We start from the raw sequence: 7486 nt of genomic DNA, 5'->3' as shown, positions 1-7486 counted from the left end.
GTTTTATATATATATATATATATATATATATATATATATATATATATATAAGTACAAAAATACGTTTATACATTTAAAATATATAAAAATATGTAAATATATACTTATAAAAATATAAAAAATAGAAAACTACGTAAAAATAGATATAGATATGTAAAAATATGTTTATACATTATATAAAAATTTTGACGAAATCTGCAAAAAAATCCTTTTATTTTCGAAGAATTTACAATTTGGTCCCATGATCTGCTGAACAGGTCAAAAATGACTAAAGTGAATAAATTAGCCGATTTCTTAAGTTTTTCTATTCAAAAGGTGAAAAAATCAAAACTTTTTTATTTAAAAAAAATAAAATTTAAAACTTTATTAAAAATTTACCCAAAATATTAAGAATTTTCTAAAGATATCCTTATTTCAATGTAATTGTATTGGTATGTTCTCCGTCCCACCGTTAAGCTACTTGCTATCTGCGGTGATTTATAATATTTCGGTCCTTTCCAAAAAAATAATAATAATAATAAATAAGATGAATATGCCAATGTTTTTACATTCGATCTGGTTATCGCATGCGTTAAATTTAATAATACTACGAGCGATATTAAATATTAAGTGGTTCTTTTGAGTTGACACGTTTAAATGCATTTATTGTTAAATATGCATGCGGTCATTTTGTCACAGTACAAATTAAATTAAAAAAAAAAAAAAACCAAAAACAAATATAAACTTTTGGAGGGAAAATCAGAAAAGCATTCCCTTGACTGCACTTGATCGCCACCTCAGCAGGAACACTGTCCTCTGGGTGCGGTTTCGTGCGGTTCAAACCGTAGTGCGGCAAAAAATGGCCGCGAATTGTGATTGGCTGAGATAATTTGATTGTTTTTTGATTGGGTGGGGAGAAATTAAAGTTTTTATTTAATTTTTTTTTTAAATGAAGTGTGGCACCACTCCTTGGGTGTGGCAGGGAACCGCACTTTTGTGGTAAAAATGACGTGACGCTTACGTGGCAATGAAGGGAGTGCGGTTTCGGTGGCACGACACCCTCCAGCCTTACAGACCCTGTTTATTTTTTGTATTATTATTTTACGTCAAATAATAAAATATATTATTAAATTTTATAATAATGTTTTGATTGACATTCGAAAAAAGTTATATTTTCGTGTGAAATTGGATATTATATGTAAACATATATATAGTTTTAATATGACATTTTATATCATGCAATCTATAATAAAAAATTAAACGAGTATAGTAGATGATAGTTTCTTTTTAGTCGAATATTATTTAACTTTAGAAAGAGATAGAACAACAAAGAAGGGATAATGATTTAGGAGGATAATAATGTTTTCTGTTTGTACATATTAGCTCCTAACATATTTTTTGTGTGTATTACATCATTAAGGTTGTTATAACTATTTGGAAATAATCTTTTTTACCAGTTTCTTTATATTAAAAAGACTATTTGTAAACGGTTAGAATAACCTTAATGGTGTAATACGCACAAAAAATATGTAGGGACTTAAAATGGATAAACAGGAAACGTTATTACCCACCTAAGATTTTTAGTATTTATTATTTTGAATATATATTTTTAAGATTTTTAGTATTTATTTTTATATGTGCATTTCATATAAAGTTGTTGAAATTAAAAAGAATAAAAAGTAGAAAAGTTTGGATTGGATTTGATTGGATTTTGTAACCACATCATCCACTTAACCTTTAGCAAAACAAAACCTCTAGCAAGGAGCTAGAGAGAAGAACAAATTAAGGCCGTACTAGATTTTGTAACCACATCACTCAGATGAAAAACAGGAAGGTCCAAATGAAGCCAATACCCAACCTGACTCCAAACCTGATCAACAACCTAAAACTAGAGCAACAAATGTTTCACACTTTCTTGAGAATTATGACACATAGGACACAATAAGGAATCTATCACTACCCCTTTCCACCAGTTTAGCTATTATCGGAATGCGATCCAAAAGCACACACCATTAAAAATGTTAATTTTAATAGGGACAAAACGGTTCCACCTAGTAGGCATACTACCCATAGGAAGCGTCATATCATTAACCCAATTATGTGCTGATTTAACAGTAAAGATACCCGACTATTCAAGCTCCTAAGACCACTTATCCAACATTTCCCCGATACGAATATGATTTAATATCTCCACAAGATAATCAAATTGGGTCGATTCAGCCCCTCCTTTAATCCCCCGACGCCAATGAAAATTCCATCCCCCCCGAATCTCATTATTCACTTACTCGAGCATCTTGATTAAAGGCCAAAGCAAAGAGCCTCCCGAACCACTCCCTAAGAGAAATATCCAAGCACCAAACATCCTTCTAGAACATCGTTTGAGTCCCATCCCCCACCACTCTATACATGGAATTAGAAGGAATACAACCATTCTCAAGGAGATGATTAATGGATCCTACAATCTTTTGCCAAACACCCCCTCCACTTCCTATTCTCGAATCGTCCGAAAAATCACCACCTTCCCCATGACAAAATTTGACAATTTTAATCCAAAGAGCTCCCTTGTCATTAAGAAACCGTCACTTCCATTTATAAAGAAGGCCAAGGTTAAAAGCATCCAAACTACCAACCCCAAGACCTACAAGTTTCTTATTTAAAAAGTAAAAATTTACTATATGGGTCTATAGTTTCATACGGGGATAATGACTTAGGAGGGTAATAATGTTTTTTCGTTTGTCCATATTAGGTCCCTAACGTATTTTTTGTGTGTATTACACCATTAAGGTTGTTATAACTGTTTAGAAATAATCCATTTTACCGGTTTCTTCCTGTTAAAATGACTATTTGTAAACGGTTATAATAATCTTAATGGTGTAATACGCACAATAAATATGTTAAGAACCTAAAATGGAGAAACATAAAACGTTATTACCATCCCAATTCATTATCCCAACAAAGAAAGGGCAATCATAAAATGTTTTTCAACCAAGAGTCTAACCGAAAGAAATGCTCTAAAAGTTGTGTCATTTGGAGGAAGGAATTGGTAGCGAAGAAAACATTATTCAAATACCCTTGCAAAACACAGATAATCGTGTAAATTTGATCGATATATATATATATATATATATATATATATATATATATATATATATATATATATATATATATATATATATATAGGGTTAGGATCGATTGAAAATTCATAGTTTTCCGAGACCCGAGAGCTAAAAATGGAGCGTTGGATCAAAAGTAATTCATAGTTTACCAATCTCATTTAATATATTTTTTTTTGTGTTATTTAACATATTAATATAAATGTCTAAAAATATACATCATAAATCAAATTTTCATATATATATATATATATATATATATATATATATATATATATATATATATATATATATATATATATATATATATTTTAAAATAGTATTTTATTGTTTTTTTTAAATGCATATTTTTTAATTTTTTTTATAGAAAATATGAATTTTTAAAAAAAATTGAAAAAATATATTTTTTTTAAAAAGTGCATTTTTTTTTTCAAAAAAACAGCAATTTTTTTTTCAAAAAAACTGCAATTTTTTTAAAAAAATGACGTTTTTTTCAAGAAAAACTGTAATTTTTTATACAAAAGTTGCATTTTAAATAAAAAAGCAATAGTTTTTTTAAAGAAAATTACATTTTTTTAGAAAAAAATTGTATTTAAAAAAAACTACATTTGTTTTTTTAAAAAAGCAATTTTTAGGTGCATATGTGCATATTGTTTCAAATGCACATATGTATATTTCTTATACTATAATATTCGTAAGTAAATCACAACAGATCTCATATTTATTAATTAATCTATAAACATAATAGTACAAGTATTTTATTCGATACAAAATAAAATATAAAAAATAAAAAATGCTACAAATTTCAAAGCGTTTTCATGTATTCGTGTCCATAATTTTTTTTTTTTTCAATTTATCATTTATCACCTCTTCAATATTCACCATAGTTTCTTCCAAATCTACAAGAAAATTAAAAAAAAAAAAAATTATTGACGCGAAAGCACTCACAAAAGTACATATGTGATTTTCATGTGATTAACATATGAATCACATGTAATTCACATATGAATCACATTTACATATGACATCATATGTAAATCACATGTGATTTTTATATGAATCACATGTGAATTATATGTGAATCAAATGTGATTCACATGTGAATCACATATGATTTACATGTGAATCACATGTGATTTATATGTGAATCGCATGTAATTCATATGTGATTTACATGTGAATCGCATGTAATTCATATGTGATTTACATGTGAATCACATGTAATTTATATGTGAATTATATATGATTTACATGTGAATTGAATGTAATTTATATGTGAATTACATATGAATTACATGTAATTCACATGTGATTTACATATGAATGACATGTAACTCATATGTGAATTATATGTGATTTACATGTGAATCATATGTGAATTACATGTGATTCACATGTAATTCATAACGTTGAGCTTTATATAAATTTAGCTAAGTAAAAAAGAAACAACCATAGTTGTCCAGATTTATACTTGTCTTGCTGCAAGTGAGCCCACACCAAGTTCCCTAACAACCTGATTCAATTCCAAAACATCATAAAATTAAAACAAATTTTGAAGATGACTCACGATTCTACATTTGTAGATTTCCATAACTTTGCTTGGATTGTTGTCTACTAACTATCAACAAAAATTACAAGATCAACATGTAAAGTTATAAACCCTTAACCAGATCAGAAGATTAGTCCATAGTGGTTTCACTTTGGCATTTTATCAAACAGATTGTGATCCTTAGAAATGTAATTAGTTTTCTCACCAAATTAAGAACAAATTGACCACCATTTGAATTCATCTGTACAAAATCATACGATCTGAACCAACAATATTTGACAGAGTCAAATACATGTTTTAGACCGCACTTGCTAAATGCTAAATAATAAAAGTACATTTGTCTTCTAAAAAAAGGTGCTTTCAAGTTCATATTCCTTCGCATTTGTTAGATGCACGACTGATAATTGTCCCTTTTCCTCTCAATCTTTCCACTCATCAATTTGATTCTCTCGTTCCTTAGTATGAACACGACAGATTGACACACATAATCAATACCAAATTAGGGCTCGAAATAAGATCCGCATTCGGAAGGAAGATTTGTAGCCAGGAATAGGTAAATTTGTATTATTATTGGAATGTGTATGTTTACTTTGAAGTGAAGTTAGTGTAATTTGATTCGATGTATGATAAATTTTTCAGAACTTATGATTTTGTAAAGATGAATTTGAAGGAGGTTAGTTTTAGGAAAAACTGAAATGCTACCAGAGAGGAGGGGAGTTCATGTTGGTTCAGATCTGATTAAAGCTGCTGATCATAATAGTGACCATGGATTACGAGCTATTCGTTATAGTCGAAGGGTTGGACCAATGAGATTATTGTTCTGGTTATTCTTACTTGTTGCTCTGTTCGGAGATGAGAGATCGATGAGGATCAATTACTCAAGATTTGGACGATGTGGCGCTGATTTTAGGGGAACAAACAAGCTTGATGAGCGAATCATTGACGATGGAGGTTGAGATAATCGAAACAGTAGATGATCCGGTGTTGGAGAAGAAGCTGATGAGGGAAATCATTGCAGAAGAAGGTGATTGTGAGGATGAGGGCATATCGTGAGTTTAAGAGAGAGGGAGAGAGAGGGGGAGGGATGCAATTTTAGTTTATCAGTATATTTAGGATATAATCTAATTAAAATTGTGTTTACTATAATACCCCGGATCAAATTAATTAATATACCCTTCCTTTTTTTCCTACTTATTTACAAAAACGCTACCTTACATCTCGACTCTTCTTTTTTTAATCTAACATTGCACGTTTAGTTCTCGGGAAACTATAAGTTCTCAAATGATCCTTCATAGATATATATATATATATATATATATATATATATATATATATATATATATATATATATATATATATATATATATATATATATATATATATATATATATATAGGGTTAGGTTCATGTGAGACGATCTAATTTTGTGAGACCATGACACACAATCCTAGCCACTCATTTAGTAGATTAAAAAACATTTTTAAAATACAAAATAATTGAAATTTTTCGAATTTTTTTCAAATATTATTTTATAGAATTTATAATTTAAAAAAAAAATAAAAAAATACCAAAAAATAAAAATATATATATATATATTTTTTACATATTCTACTAGAATATAAGAATATTCTACATATTTGACAAATCTAGTAGAATATTCTAACATTCTAAAAATTACATTAGAATATTTATAGTGTAATATTCTATTAGAATATTTCACGTATTAAAAAAAACGGTAATTTTTTTAGATAATTGAAGTTCCGAAAATAATAATTAAAAAAAGACTTTTTGGATTTTTCCTTTTATTTTGCATTTTAAAATTATTTTTTGATTTGGTCTTACGATCTCACAAAATTAGCATGATCTCAAATGAATCTGAACACACACACACACACACACACACACACATATATATATATATATATATATATATATATATATATATTCACATTTTTAATAAAAAACAGCTTACATTATAAATATACTAAGCGAAAACCGACATGTTCCATATGAGTAAAACTACGGTGATTAAATTTATGACAAATATTGTAACATCCGTAATCTAGAAGGTCCTTTATGGAAATAAATTCCTTTTTTGGGGCCAATTTGTCGAGTTTATGGCATAAACTCGACGTGTTGGAAGCTTTTGGGGGCGTATTTTTAAGGACCAACTTGTCAAGTTGGTGAAAGGGAACTCGACGAGTTGGATGCTCTTTGAGAAACCCTAATTTTTAGGGTGTTGTACTATATTTAAAGGCCTTATACCCTTTGGGTGGCCTCCTTATCAGTCTCATCTGTCCAGAAAAACCCTATTCATGCATCCTCTCCCATATTTGTGTGTGTGTGAGCTTATAGAGTGATTTCTTGGTGTTCTCTTGAAGAAGTTTGAAGTTTGAGGTGGCTTGATTGAAAAGAAGGCTATAGATCCGCAACCTACTCTTTTGTTGTAGTCATTTTGAGGTATAAAGTCGACACCTTGCTTATCTATTGCTTAGATCTGTTTCATGGAAGTTTATTGTTATATTTGGCTCATTTTTGGGATTGTTCATGGGTTGGGTATTTCATGAAGCTATCACTTCAGATCTAGACGTTTTATGGCCTCATTGGACTTAAAGTTGCAAGCTTTATCAAGTTCTAGGACTCCTTAGTGCTTTACATCCCTTATTAAGTCTTCTTTGAGTTTAGAGCTTCATTTAGACATTCATGAACGTACAGTTGGCAACTTTATGTGGTTTTCCAGCTCAAAGAAGCCAGATCTATGTTTTAGAGTTATGTCCTCATGGATTAAGTGATTAATGTGTTAAGAGGTGGGTTTCTGGAGAACTCGGTGAGTTTGTTGGATAAAC

The sequence above is a fragment of the Lactuca saligna genome, chromosome 9 (genome assembly GCF_052625555.1).
Source record: "Lactuca saligna cultivar CGN05327 chromosome 9, ASM5262555v1, whole genome shotgun sequence".
In the NCBI taxonomy this organism is placed as follows: domain Eukaryota; kingdom Viridiplantae; phylum Streptophyta; class Magnoliopsida; order Asterales; family Asteraceae; genus Lactuca; species Lactuca saligna.
Note: the sequence above shows the minus strand (reverse complement) of the source record.